This window comes from Musca autumnalis, unplaced genomic scaffold (assembly GCF_047663935.1).
Source record: "Musca autumnalis isolate F117 unplaced genomic scaffold, ASM4766393v1 scaffold_3, whole genome shotgun sequence".
NCBI classification, from domain to species: Eukaryota; Metazoa; Arthropoda; class Insecta; order Diptera; family Muscidae; genus Musca; species Musca autumnalis.
This window is the reverse complement of record NW_027411866.1, coordinates 130,038,263-130,054,548: the sequence shown is the minus strand read 5'-3', so window position 1 is coordinate 130,054,548 and position 16,286 is coordinate 130,038,263.

Here is a 16,286-nt window from a genome sequence, read left to right as displayed (position 1 = left end):
AACAGAACTTCGGCCACAAGAGACCACAAACTGAGAACGATCTTCCAAAAACGATCTTATTAAAACACAGGAAGAATACGAGAAGCTAAACTGGTGATATAACTTATTTAACAGGATATTATGATCTACTGAATTGAAAGCTTTACTTAAGTCTAATATTGCAAGTATACCTGGATTTCTAGCGTCCATAGCACGTCTTATATTATCAGTCAGGTTAAGAACTAAAGAAGTTGTACCGTGATGTTTCCGGAAGCCAGACTGACAGCAGTTTATAAAAGAGAATGAATTCAAATGTGCGCATAATTGAGACCTAAGTACGATCTCAAAAGCCTTTGATAAGGTTGGGAGAATAGAAATGGGTCTAAAATCAGAGCACACTGACCCATCTCTTCCCTTTTTTCGCAGCGGCAGTACCCTAGCATTTTTCCAATCTGAAGGGAAGCATCCAGTCATAAAAATAGTGTTGAACAAATGCAAAAGATGTTGTGATATGAACGGATAAATAAGTTTCAAAAATTTTAATGATATGTTATCAACACCTACTGCGTTGGACTTAATTTCAGATATTGCACAAAATAGTTCATTCTCATCAATATTTCTAAACAGAAGTTCATTGCTACGGTCAATATTTGGTATACTAAAACTAGACGTATGAGAAGACAACACAGTAGTAAAATAATCATTCATTTCGTCGGGGTCGATATCACAGCCATAAGAATCACAGTTCGTAGCTCCAAAGTTTCTCATACGAGACCAAAAGTCAGCTGAATTACGTATCTCAGAGAAAATACGTATACCAACCGCCTTCTTGGCCTGTCTGATAGCTCTGCGAGCTGCAGTTTTATAGTATTTATAAATATTTTTATTTCTCTCAGTTTTATTTTCATTGAAAGCCCTATGTGCGAGATCTCTATTAAAGATTGCAATTTCAACCTCAGATGTAAACCAACTACGAGACTTTGCATTAACAACAACGGTTTTCTCAGGTACATGTGAATCAAAAAGGTCGAGACAGAAAACAGCACTCTTGCCTTAATTTTTGAAGATATATAAAAAGCAACACCGCCTCCTCGCATATTGTCGCGGTCATTGCGAAATACATTATAACCAGGAATGTGAATACTTTTATTAGATACATACATACGGTTTTAACCAAGTTTCTGCAAGTCCCATTACATCAAGATGACAACCAGCCAAAATATTTTTAAATTCATCAAACTTCGTAGACTTTGTTCCGGGTTTGATAGACTGAACATTGCAGAATCCGATATTCAAATTGTTTATTCCATTACCACGAAAACGATTTATAAAAGACTCATCATTGACAATTTCTCCTATGTTGTCACCTGTTGACATAGATTAACATTAAAAGATTGTGCGATAGGTAAGTTCTTGAAACTAGTATATTATTCATTTTATAACACAAAAATTCATATAAAAGTTCAATATTTTTTTCCGATAGCATAAAGCATCCCCTACAGCCTAAATTTCAATTAAGATTCTTAAAGGTTAGCAAATAATTTCTACCTATAATATCTTATTTTGTAACGTAATTTTTTAACAAAGTATCATACTTAGATATATAGTTTGTTCTGTGACTTATAGTGAAATTTTGTGTTGAATATTTTCTCTTTTAACAACTTTCGTCTAAAACTAAATTTCATGTTACTTTAATGCATAAACCCGAGAAAAGAACTAAACAAATTTATTCAAAAAATATTTGTGTGTTTTGTTGGCAAATTTGATGTATATATTTTCTTGATACATATATATTGTAAATACATATTTCGTTTATTTGGCGACTTATATTGAAATTTGATGGAGAATATTTTTGTCTTTGACATCTTCTATCTAGAATGAAGTTTTGTGGGACAAAATGTAATAAACTCAGGTAAAGTACAACATTAACCCTAAAACGTGATTTTACTTTTGGCAGATTCCTGGCGTTTAGGTACGATTTAGAGTTTTGGTGTATTCGGGAACCTATAGTAAAATTTTATGACAAATAATTTTGTGAAATATTTTGATTTGATACGATCTCATTTTAAGGAAGTTTTTAAACTTTTTTGAAAAAAAAAATGGACAAAAAAGAACCCTTTAGTGACTCGCAAGAGGGTTAATTAAATAGTCGAATATTTCAAAACCTGTAGAAATGGGCGGAACTTGCCACGCCTATTTAGGTTACTTCTCGACGTAAACTTTCAAAACGCCGGTACACGTGTCTTCTTTTTTTCGGTCCTCTTTCATAATCTGGCCAAATTATCTTGTAATTATTTTTTGTGTTGTACAGTGTAATTGTTCCACAAACATCCCAGGCGGGACAAGGGAGACTTTTCCCTTAATTATTAATCAGTAATTTAAATTCTAAAGGCATATTCGGACAATTTACGAAAACTAAACTTGAAAACCAACCCTAGACCTCTCACTTGATGCAAATTATATCAATGTAGCAGTTGGACAAAGGAACTACTGTCTAACATCACGGTGCGCCTGAAACAATTTTAAATGAAAGGTGTTTTCACTGAGATGAGAAAAATAAAAAAAAAACAAAAAACCGCCGGAGTGCTTTTTAAATTAATCGACATCAAAGTTCACATTTATAGGTTTTTAAGTTTTCACGATTTTGCTGGAAACGGGAAGTCCTATTGAACTGGGATTAGAGCAAATGTTGTAGCTGTGAAAATTCTCTACAAGATTAACCTTTATGAATTTTTCCAAGATTTTACAATTTTTGGGATATAAAAGTTGAAATTGGGACAATGAACTGACAGTATCGCCTCCTTACAAACCATGTCATTCACGGTGCGTCTTAACTAACACTTTGCAACACTGAAAATGCAAACAACTTCTAATGGGCATTTTCTGAAAGTACATATTGAGACTATAAAAACCTTAATTGGGTTTTGTGTTCTTAGATCGGGTTTAGATTTTATAGCTTCATCTAAACCGACCTAAAATGAGCCTTTTTTTAAAGTGATCGGACCTTTATCTCCGAAACTAATAAGAATTTTTCTTTGCAGTCTTCAGAAATATTGTAACGCTAAAGTAGTAGAACTTATGTGTCAAACAGATGAACTAGGAAAAGCTGCATCTAGCGCATCAAACTCGTTAAAATATAGAAAAGTTTATATAATTTCTGAAATTCTGGTCAGTAACAACTAAACTGTTGGGTGTTGAAACAAGTAACCATTCTTAAAATTTTCCAAATAATGTGACCATCATTTGTTCAGAACATTTTGAAGCTCTACGTTGTTTAAGGGGTATTTCATAACATACCTTTTACAAAACTTTTTTCAAACAATGTTCACACAGGCTGTTTATTCTCATGTTGCGAATTTCAATGAATTATTAAAATATTTACCAAATTGTTGTTGAAAAATTTGCTATAAACAAGGCGATAGAGCCATTTTACAACAATATAATGTTTTGAAGAGTTGTGTATTACATTCCAGAGAATATTTTCCCAAAAGGTAACATTAAGAAGAATTTAACATTTTTTAACATTTGAGGCAATAAATGCAGTTTTTCGAGTTCACTATTCCTCCAAATATTTTCTTCTTGCTCTTATCTACAAGTTTGCTGCAGATGTCAAAACAAGATTCGTATTGGTTTCAGAGATACAGTCCCGATTTGTTTTAAAAATTCGATCTTTAACCATGTTTAGATGAGGCCATAAAAACCGAACCCGATCTAAAAAACCAAAACCCAAATATGGTTTTTGCCTATCGGTCCTCTACTTTCATAAAATTTTGGACCGAAGTTGTTTGCACGCGATTGGCTCAAAAATGTTGCACAGTGTAATTTTAAATAGAACGTGTTTGCACCTAGGAAGTTTTCATTAATCTTAATAGATGAGAAAAAACCAAAAAATCGACGAAAAATTTTTTAAATAAATCGCGGTCAAAATTCACATTCATAGGATTTTTTTAGGTTTGAAGGATTTTGCATGGAAATCGCATGCCCTATCGAAATGGGATTAAAGAAAATGTTGTAGAGAAGTTTCACTGCTACAACATTTTCTTCAGTCTGATTTCTATAGAACATGCGGTTTCCAAGCAAAATCCTGAAAACCTACAAAACATAAAAATGTGACCTTTGACGGCAATTTATTTAAAATTTCCTTCGTCGATTCTTTGTTTTTTTTTTTTTTTATTTTTCTCATCTATGAACATTGTAGTTTCAGAATCTGCAAAAACTTCCCAGGTGTAAGCACCTTCCCTTGATAGTTGGTTCTGGCGCACTGTGACATGACATATAAGTGTGTGTTTTGAAGAAATATGTATATGTAGCCAAAATGCTCCATCTGTCCATTTCGAAATAATGAAAATAATATATAACGTATCGCAAACATACATGTATACATATATTCCCACAACATCTCCAAGGGAAAAAGGGAGACTTCGCAATCATATAAATAAATTCTGCGAAAAACTAGTGCCCAGGCCAATGGTGTAGGTTTCACATGGACGGCCTCGTCCGACGATAGCCCTCTTTTACTTGTTTTAAAAATGATATTTTTAAAATAATTACGAATGTATCGGTTTGGAAATTTAATTTGCGAGACAATTGTGGTTGTCAAAAACAAAAGGTTATATTATTACGTAAGAAATACAAGAAGTACTTTCGGTAAAAAATGCAAGTGGTCCTCAATCAGCTCTTAAACTGCACTGACGTATAAATTGTGAACTTTTTTGATTGAGGTACCCGAGAAGATTTTTCAATATTGACCTTGTGGGAACTGGATGTACGTTTGGAATAATTTTTACCATGTGCAAATTTTCGGTCAAATCGAATAATCAACTCGTAGGTTTTTGTAACCATCAGTCATTTGAGTTGTACCCTCATAAAAGGGGAGGGGAATACCACCCTTAGAGTTCCTAAACTGACCTGGGAGGTACCCGAAGGAGAGAATCGATATAGACCATATTCGAAGTTGATCTATGTTTAAAAACATATTACGAAATATTTGTAAGGGAAGAACTCGAGTGATCCCATATGGTGCATCTTTGAACTTGATCTAAGTTTGAATGGAATTGAGATGGGTGGACATTGCTAAATTGACTCCAAAATGTTTCAAGCAAGGATTTAGTCCAAACCGTTAAGGCCTGAGTACATTAGCTGCCTCGCCTGGTTGCCTTGCTTTCCTGCTTCATTTCTGACATAACACAAATAAAAGAATAAAGAAAGCCGAACCAATTTCGAAATAGATTGCCCTTCTTTATTCTTTTACTTTTGTTACGTCAGAAATGAAGCAGGAAAGCATAGCAACCAGGCGAGGCAGCTTATGTACCCAGGCCTTCATTTCGATGACGCAAATTTCCATCGTATCATGACCCTGGCAAACGTTCAAAGAAGAAGTTTCAGTTTACGTACAAGCAGATGTACTTCTAAAGTGCAATAACATAAAGATGATGATGCACTTTATTGTAGCTGTCATGGCATAAAACACGAATTTGGTTTCTTGGATTCTTGTTCTATGAAAATTTTAAATGAAAAATATTTCCTTTATAATTTTTTTCATTTGACAATTCTTTCCATATGTCTACAATTAAACCCCGGTGTACAGTGGTCGAAATCACTGATCTAGCGGCGCTAAATTAATAACTTGCAAACGAATCGAGATATGTTTCTGAAATTTTTAACACACGTAGTATGTGTCCGTGGGTAGTAATGGACTAAGTATGAACACCATCGGCTAATATTTTGGTTTAGCCCCAAATATAACGGTACCTCCTCATATTCGGTATTTTGAGGATTAAGGCACTCCTTTCTTTCCAAATTAATTGCAATTTTGTACATAGGGTTTCTAGTGGTTACTAAACTTTTCCACCAAAAATTATGGACATAGGTCCACGTTTGAGTATAAGACACTTTTTAGGTACCTTCCGATTTTCAATATTTTGGGGGATTTATCCTACATTCTTCGCCCAGTAGACAAAAACATTCTTCACCAAAAATTGTAGACATAGGTCTACTTTTTGATAACGGTACCTCCCAATATTTGATATTTTGAGAATTTTGTCCACATTATCAGACCAAATAAGCTGAATTTTGTCATTGGAGGTTCTCGTTGGTTATATATCTTCTCCAGGTTTGTATTTTGGTATAGAAGTATATATTACTCCTAAAACATATGGTGTTAAAACTGAGCTATATAGGTCAACGTTTTGATATATAACTGTACTGCCCGATTTTTGGCATTTTGAGGATTTAAGCTACATTTGCTTAAGCTACATTTGGGTGCCATCGTGGTGCAATGGTATGCACGCCCGCCTTGCACGCTGAAGGTCGTGGGTTCGATTCCCCGGCCAAGCAACATCGAACAATTTTCAACACTAAAAACCTGAAGAAAAATAATTTTTGAAAATTTATTGCTATTTGACTGTGTACCTCCAGACCCTAAACAACTTATATTTACAACAACAACAAAGTAAAAACAAAATATTAGTCACCAGAGTGTCTGTAATGGATACAATGGAAAATATTTCTCAGTTTTATCCCGCGACGGCCGGTTCTATGCACCGGATTGACTCGGAGGAATCTCCGACCAGGGGCCGTCAGCTCAACAATGATGTGTTTGTGTTCGTATATTTTTTCACCATGGGAGCGACAATTTATCCCGGAATGCCTGCTCCGAGCTCTTCTGGTCCGTGCCGGAATAGAATTGAACCACGGGCCAGTATGGATCTGTTCCGTTTGCCAGATCCGCATCCACCACATTTCAACAATGGTGAGATGTAATGGATGTATGGAATGGGTGCATTTTCGTGGGTGCTCTGGCCTTAGTAGCACCCGGGATTACAGCGACAGGTATGTTGCTGCTTGCTGCGTCAGCACATCACCCAATGTGTCTTCTACGTCGTCGTCGGAATATAAGACGGCCCCGCTGTTTCCTCAACAACAACAACAAATGCAGCATCTAACACCACATGTTGTTGTTCAACGGCCCGGAAATGCATCATTCTTGCAATTCAATTGCAACGGTCTCCGCAATAAGGTCAGTGAAATTGTGGACTTTATGAGTCGGGAAAACATCATGGTGAATAGCTGTGCCCGGCGTTATATGCCCAATATTAGTTTGCTTTTAGAGGGCGATAACCGTCTGATGCTATGGGACTTCAATGCTCATCATGAGCTTTGGCATTCCGTCCTAGGTATTGACCAGAGGGGTACAGCGCTGGCAGAGCAAATTGATAGCTCATTTCCCTTAGTTCGGACCACCTCCCTATCATCGTCTCCGAAAACAGACCACCCGACTTCATAACCTCTGAAAGCCGTACTTTCCTGAACCATGGGAAAGCTGATTGGCAAGGTTTCAGAGAATTTACCAATCACCGCTTCAGACAATTGTCCACCCCCTCAGATCCTCGGGTAGCTGAGAGAAGTTTCCGAGACATCATCACTAAAGCAGCCGCTCACTACATACCTGCTGGTCGATTACCCGAAATAAGACCAACTTTCCCAGCAGAGGCGACGGGACTAGCAAATTAACGTGATGAGCTTCGTCGTACGAACCTCGAAGATCCAAGAGTTAGAGAACTTACTCTTGAAGTCAACAGGCTAGTAGGTGAACATAAGCGGAAAAAGTGGCTAGACCATCTGAAGCAATGCAACATTGGTGCAGGAATAAGTAAATTGTGGGCAACGGTTAAATCACTCTCGTGTTCGGAGAAGAAGGCTGACAGAACGGCTGTTACTTTAAACGGCGTGACAGTAACTGACCCAAAAAGGTGCGCGTGTTATTTTAACCGGCAGTTCATAGAGCACCCCGAGAGTGATAGGGCGAAGAGAAGTGTGCTACGCCGTATAAGAAGAGCTCTTCCAGCCGAGGAGGTACCACCACAATTTACGATGAGCGATGTTGCAGATGCCATCCGAAACGCTAAATCATCCAAAGCGTTGGGCCCGAACCGAATATCGATGGTAATGCTTAAGCAGCTGGATGAACCTGGAGTTGAGTATTTAACAAGTGTTCTAAAACTATCGTTAGCCACCCATATTATACCAGAAACCTGGAAAGTTGGCAGGGTGGTCCCGCTACTGAAGCCTGGCAAGGATGCCAGCAGAGGTGAATCGTACAGGCCGATTTCACTCCTGTCGCCTGTAACAAAGATCCTAGAGGCGCTACTCCTCCCCACGATGTTTTCCAGTTGCCCAACATCAACATGGATTTCGGATAAAGCATAGTACTACAACAGCATTAGACGTCACATCCACACATATCAGTAGAGGACTGAACCAGAAAAGGCCGTGCGGCCGAACAGTCATGGTGGCTCTTGACCTATCGAAGGCCTTCGATAACGTCAACCATGCCCTGCTGTTCGAGGATATAGAGAAAACTAATCTCCAGCCATGTTTGAAACGTTTGGTAATCAACTATACCTGTGGACGCCAAGTCCAAAACTCGTAGAGTGAAACAGGGAGTTCTCCAAGGAGGGGTGATATCTCCGGAACTGTTTAACCTCTACCTTTCTGAAATTCCGCGCCCTCCAGACGGCATAGAGATCGTGATGTATGCAGATGATTGTACGATGATGATAGGTTAAATGCCTACATAGCTGACCTAGTGCAGTTCTTCCATCTGAGGAATATGAAAATATCCGCCGCTAAATCCACAGCCACGCTGTTCACCACATGGACGGCTGAGATGAGGCTCCCACTGAACATATTGGTCGATGATGCACTGATTCCGACCACTAACTACCCTAAAATACTGGGTGTAACGTGCTGATAAAGAAACCTTGTTGACCACCTACAATGCAATAGGCCGGCATGTGGTAAGCTATGCGGCGCCAGCGTGGTCTGCAAAGGATAGCGCATCGCAGTGGAATAAGATTCAAACCTGCCAGACTGCAACAGGGTGCCTCCTCATGACACCAGTGGACCATCTTCATGAGGAGGCGAAGGTTTTACCGGTGCGTCAGCACAATAAGATTTAATGGAAAGGCTCCCCCCACCCAGGCACGTCAGGAGAGACCTTCATGATCTAGAGAGAGTTCCGAAGATATAAAAGAGAACCGCTAGATCAACGGGCCTATCAGACAGGCTTGAATCGCATTCACACCAACATGGTTGCGCAAGCAGTACGAAGATACAGTGTGAATGCCGTACTTGGAGACCATTCCCATCCATAGCAGTAGAAGAACGCCAGCTGCCAAGGCAAACACGTGTAGTTTTAGCTCAGTTAAGATCCGGACGATGCAGCCCCCTCAATTCATATTAGGCCAGAATTGACGCTACGATACCCAACATATGCCCAGCATGTGGATTGGGACCACACGATACTCTGCATTTATTCAACTGCCCAGCTATCCCCACTCACCTGTCTCCTCATTCTTTATGGACGCAACCAGTCCAGACTGCAGAATTCTTGAGTCTGGATTCAGGGGAACTTGATAACTGAAATAATGCACGAACGAACATATATGCGTTGCTACAACAACAACAACCAGATTTAATCATTTCAACTGTTATAAGGGCAACTAACTTTCACCAGATTAAAAAAAAAAAACAAGAAATCAGATGGATCACGTTGTGATAGATAAAAGACATTGATCCAGCGTGTTGGATGTACCATCGTTCCGAGGAGCAAACATCATCTTGGGTACCAGAGGCCTTGTCCAAGGAACCGATGGCATGATCAGGAGTGATTTAAACATCAAATTGATGGCTTTGGTACAGTCACATCGTCCTGTGGAGACGAGAAAAGTAATACGGTAAACTATACAGACGTGTTCTCAGCCTATAAAATGATAATTTTTCTAAACTATTGGTATACTACAAGGAAGGTGGCGAAGACACCAAAGCTCATAAATATGGATTCTGTAATGGAAAATCACACATCAATAAATGAATGCACTTTCGTTGTACCCGCTCCAACTGAATATGAAGGGAGTGGCTACCATAAAAGAAACCGAAGAACAATTCGACTACATTTTTTCACAAAAATATTACTTCAACATTGTTTGTGCTTGATTTGTTCAAATATTTAAATGTATAAACCCTATTTTAGTCATTAACATTTTTGAGAAAAAATTAAAAGGCATCACCCTAATATCGATTTCTTCGTTTCAGCACTTATGAATATTCACCTGTATTTTATTTTAACTTGAACCACCTATTGCCATACATATTTGTTGCTAATGACGCCTCGTCTGCAAAGTATTCATAAAAATGCACACTTATGTACCAGTATTTATCCAAAAAATTTATGTATGTATATTCTTATTTTTCTCTGTGTATTTTCTCCAGCATTGGCCAAAGCTTCAAATTGAATAAAAACTTTCCTTAATGTATTTTTGGATTCAGAGAAATAAAATGGCAAGGACATCAGTTAAATAAAACTGATGTTGATTCTGATGAGACAGCTGAACATAAAAATTTATTCCCTTGGGTTTTACCCCAAAGCTCTGAATGCATTAAATTTTAAAATGAAGCAAAAAAAAAAGAAAAAACATGTTGAAAAAAAGAGGCCTGATTTTATAAAAATCTGTACCACAGTTATTATTATGTTGTGGGAGTAATGTTAACCCTTTTTTGGTGGCTTAATTACATTGTAAAATAAAATTCCATTACATAAGTAACAAAAACAAGAATTGTAACATTTTTTTTTTTTTTGATGTTTCCACCCATAACCTGAATTCTTCTCAACAAGTGTTAATATCGGAATCTTAAATGTTTTTGACCAAATATGTGTTTGGTGGTCCTATAAAAATAATTTCATTTTATGTTGGTGGTGTCTGCTGGTGGTGGTCACAAACAGAAGCAATGTCAGTGGCGAAAATGTTATGTTAAGATCCCGTCTAAAGATATAAAATGAAACGAAACACATTCAATCCAATATAAAACAATAACAACCGACAGGCGACCCAAAGACAGCGAGACAGAGAGAGAGACAATAGCAGCAACAACGACAGACGTTAAGGCAACAGCTACAAATTCCCAAGTTGTTGCAATAAAAATGCAACTCACATGTGACAACGATTTGTACTTTGGCTCCTTTTATGGAGGACACGTTAGCCGGTAATGTTGTTCCCCCTATCAAAACAAATGAATTTGCCATGATGTGGAATAGGGTTACCAGTTTTTTGGATTTGTACGAGTGTGGTGTTTATGATTTGTATGAATGCAGGACGTGGAAAAAGCATGTCGCTTAGAGTAAATGTTCCATTGTATAGGAATGAATTGGAGATGCAAGTCTCCGTTTATATAGATATATGACCTTTAACATATTGAAGACATGGAAGAAGTTTCAGAGGGCTACTTTTGACAATATAGAAGGCTTTTCAACGCTCTTCTGTAGACAGAAACCTTTTCAACGGGTTTTTGTTGATAGAAGACCTCTCAACAGTATTCTGTTGAAGACCTTTCAACGGTCTACTGTAGACAGGAGCACCTTCAATGATCATCTGTTGTTAGAAGAGCTTCCAACGGTATTCTGTAGTCAGAACCCCTTTCAATGGTCTTCTATTGATAGAAGACCTTTCAACGGTCTTTTGTAGGCAGAAACCCATCCAAAGGTCTTCTCTACATAGAATACCTTTCAACGGTGTTCTGTAAACAGAAACCCGTACAGCGGTTATCTGTTGATAAAAGACCTTTTAACGGTCTTTTGTAGACAGAACCCCTTTCAACGGTCTTCTGTAGACAGAAACCATTTCACCGGTCTTCTATCGAGGCCTTTCAATGGTCTGCTATATATAAAAGACCTTTCCGTCTTCTGTAGACAGAAATCTTTCAACTGTCTTTTGTTGTTAGAAAACCTTTCAAGGGTTTTTTGTAGAACCTGTAGAACTTTGCAGAACTCCTTTCACAGGTCTTCTGTTGATAGAAGACCTTTCAGCGGTATTCTGTAGAAAGAAGCCCTTTCAACGGCTTTCTATTGATAGAACTCCTTTCAACGGTCTTCTCTAGATAGAAGACCTTTTCACGTTCTCCTGTTGATAGAATACCGTCCAACGGTATTCTGCGGGAAGAGCGCCTTTCAGCGGTCTTCTGTAGGAAGAAGCCCTTTCAACAGAGTTCAGTAGATAGAAGACCCTTCAACGGTCTTTTGTAGGCAGAACCCCTTTCAGCAGATAAAAGACAGAAACCCTTTCAAAGGTCTTCTGTAGGAAGAAGCACTTCAACAGTCTTCTGCATGAAGAAACCCTTTCAAGAGTCTTCTGTAGAATGAAGCCCTTTCAACGGTATTCTATTGATAGAACACATTTCAACGGTCTTCTCTAGGCAGAAGCTTTTTTCACGGTCTTCCATTGGGAGAAGACCTTTCAACAGTCTTCTGTAGACAGAAACCCTTTCGCAGGTCTTCTATCGAGGCCTTTCAATGGCCTTCTCTATACAGAATACCTTTCAACCGTATTCTGTAGACAGAAATCTTTCAACTGTCCCTTTCAAGGGTCCTATGTCCTATAGAACCTGTAGAACTTTGCAAAACCCCTTTCACAGGTCTTCTGTTGATAGAAGACCTTTCAACGGTCTTTTGTAGAATGAAGCCCTTTCAGCAGATAAAAAACAGAAACCCTTTCAAAGGTCTTCTGTAGGAAGAAGCCCTTTCAACAGTCTTCTGTATGAAAAAAACCCTTTCAACGGTATTCTATTGATAGAACTCTTTTCAACGGTCTTCTCTAGATAGAAGGCCTTTCCACGTTCTCCTCTTCTGTAGGAAGCAGCCCTTTCAACAGTGTTCTGCAGATACAACACCTTTCAACGGTCTTTTGTAGGCAGAACCCCTTCCAGCAGATAAAAAACAGAAACCCTTTCAAAGGTCTTCTGTAGGAAGAAGCCCTTTCAACAGTCTTCTGTATGAAAAAAACCCTTTCAACGGTATTCTATTGATAGAACACATTTCAACGGTCTTCTGTAGGCAGAAGCTTTTCCCACGGTCTTCCGTTGAGAGAAGATCTTTCAACGGTCTTCTGTAGACAGAAACCCTTTCGCCGGTCTTCTATCGGGACCTTTCAATGGTCTTCTCTATACAGAAGAACTTTCAACCGTCTTCTGTAGACAGAAAGCTTTCAACTGTCTTCTGTTGTTAGAAAACCTTTCAAGAGTCCTATGTCCTATAGAACATGTAGAACTGTGCAGAACCCCTTTCACAGGTCTTCTGTTGACAGAAGACCTTTCAACGGTCTTTTGTAGAAAGAAGCCCTTTCAACGGCTTTCTATTGATAGTGTTCTGTAGATAGAAGACCTTTCAACGGTCTTTTGTAGGCAGAACCCCTTTCAGCAGATAAAAGACAGAAACCCTTTCAACGCTCTTCTATAGGAAGAATCCCTTTCAACAGTCTTCTGTAGGAAGAAATCCTTTCAACAGTCTTCTGTAGAATGAAGCCCTTTCAATGGTCTTCTATTGATAGAACACCTTTCAACGGTCTTCTGTAGACAGAAGCTCTTTCCACGGTCTTCTGTTGACAGAATCCTTTACAAGCGAAATAACTGTCCTTTGTTAAACCTAACCTATCTTAACGATAACTTTTTGCACAAACAGCAAAACTTTCTTTCTTTATATCTCTACCCTTTATCTAACTTCACTTTTGATGTTGCTTGTAAAGCGGTTTTATTTCTTTGTCTTTATTGAATTGTTTATATTCTGTTGACCTGTCTCCATATATAACTGAAAACGTCTGTCGGCATTTTGTAGCGCTTTTTTTGTTTTTTCTTCTTCATGTTCGTACCAAACGATCACTGGAAATCTTAAAATTCTCATCTTTTAAAATGCATTGAAATCAATTCCAATAAAAACATCATCCAATACCGGTTGCATTGTCCAATACCAATGTTTCTGTGCCTTGTGTGCTGAAGGAACAATCGAAGACGGTAGCAGCATCATCATCATCATCATCATCGATAGCAACAACAATAACATTCAATAGCCATTTTTGGTAACACAATTTTTATTGCTGTTAAATTATACTCCATCGATTATACGAAATTTTGTTTTTGTTGTTATTGTGATTGTCTTCGATTTGTTTCTCAAATCTCCTGTTGGATGATGATGATTCTAAGAGTCATATTGTGATATTCGGATGCAGTTCACAAACATGTTTTTGGTTTGCTTTATAATGTAGCATAATCAGTAAGAAATTATATAAAGTATTGGTTTAGAATTGATTTCCGGTAATAATATTAGTGCAAGATATTGACAGATATTGATTCCATTGCTGGTTTATATCGAGTTGAATAAATTGAGTGGAGAATAAACGTTTAAAAGATTTCTCAATGCGATGCTACCGAGAATGGCATTATATAGATTTGAAAATCGAATATGAGTTGATTGTTGGTGATAATTCTTCAGCCATTGCCTATCTGACACCTGTTCAGTTTAAACAAGCTACAACATCGTCCAAACTATATTTTGATTTAAGAATCTTAAAAGATGCTTAATATACTTCCTTTTATTTTAAATTAAAATAACTTTTGAAAAACTAAAAAGTCATTACTAGGAAAGTATTTTAGTTCTCGAGTTAATTTGTCATTTGTTGGATAGATAGGAAGGATAGCAACTGCACAGATTTTTTAGGTACTGATTACACTTCAAGCGCCTGGCTTTTTCCTCAGATACTATTTGCAGGTCAAACTTAAAATGTAGCGGAATATAACTACTAAAGGACAAGAGTATATTTTGCAGCTAAATAGCTAAAGGTGTCCTCTTTCAGCTAATGTATTCGTATACCAGATCCACCCATCTATTTAATATTTTTATACCCTCAAAATTGTTCGTCTTAAAATTTTACTATAGGTCTCTGAATATTTGTAAATCTTATCTAATCGCCAGGAGTCTCTAAAAATAAAAAACACGTTTTACGTTTAAAGTCGGACTTCATCTGAATTCATTCAAAATTGTCCTTCAAAACATAATTCTAGAAAGATGACGCCAAAGACAAAAATATTCTTCGTCAAATTTCACTATGGGTCACAAAAGAAATGAAATGTCTGTTTACATTACATATCATGAAAATATCAGTATCAATTTTGCTGAAAAAAATATGAAAATATTTCCCAATTTTTATACCCTCCACCATATGGAGGGTATAATTAAATTTGTCATTCCGTTTGTAACACATCGAAATATTCGTCGGAGACCCTATAAAGTATATATATTATTGATCAGCATAAAATTCTATGTCGATTTGACCATGTCCGTCTGTCCGTCCGTCCGTCCGTCCGTCAGTCCGTCCGTCTGTCTGTTGAAATCAAGATACAGCTCGCAATTTTAAAGATAGAGAGTCAAAATTTGGTACAGAAGTGTTTATTACTTGCAGGATGGTTGGTATTGAAAATGGGATATATCGGTCCACGTTTTGATATAGCCCCCATAGAACGGTACCTCCCGATTTTCGGTATTTTTAAAGTTTTAGCTTCATTATCGTACCTAAATGGCTGAAATTTGGTACGTAGTCTTCTTTAGGGGTATAAAACTTTCCCCCAGAATTTTGTCGGTATCGGTCCACACCTTCATATAGCCCCCATAGATCGGTACCTCCCCAAATTCGGTATTTTTAAGGTTATAGCTTCATTATCCTACCAAAATGGCTGAAATTTGGTACGTAGTCTTCTTTAGGGGTATAAAACTTTCCCCCAGAATTTTGTCGGTATCGGTTCACACCTTCATATAGCCCCCATAGAACGGTACCTCCCGATTTTTGGTATTTTGAAGGTTTTAGCTTCATTATCATACAAAAATGGCTGAAATTTGGTACGTAGTCTTATTTAGAGGCATAAAACTTTCCCTTAGAATTTTGTCGGTATCGGTCCACACCTTCATATAGCCCCATAGAACGGTACCTCCCGATTTTCGGTATTTTGAAGGTTTTAGGTTCATTATCCTACCAAAATGGCTGAAATTTGGTACGTAGTCTTCTTTAGGGGTATAAAACTTTATCCCAGAATTTTGTCGGTATCGGTCCACACCTTCAGATAGCCCCCATAGAAAGGTACCTCCTGATTTCCCTCTTAAATTTGTCGGTACAGTTCCACGCCTTCATATAGCCCCCATGAAAAGGTACCTCCCGATTTTCGTTATACTGATGATTGTGACGTCAATATCCAACCGAAATGGCTGAAATTCCTTATTTCGTCTTCCAAGAGTTATAAAATATTCCAAAAGATTATTATCAGTATAGGTCCACGTCTTCCTATATCCCCATAGAAGCGTACTTCCTGATTTTCGGTATTTTTTAAGTTTTATCCACATTCTCTTACCGAAATATAGGAAATTTGGTATTTAGTCTTCTTTGAGCCTAAAAACTTTCTGTCAGAAATTTGTTGGTTTAGATCGACGTTTT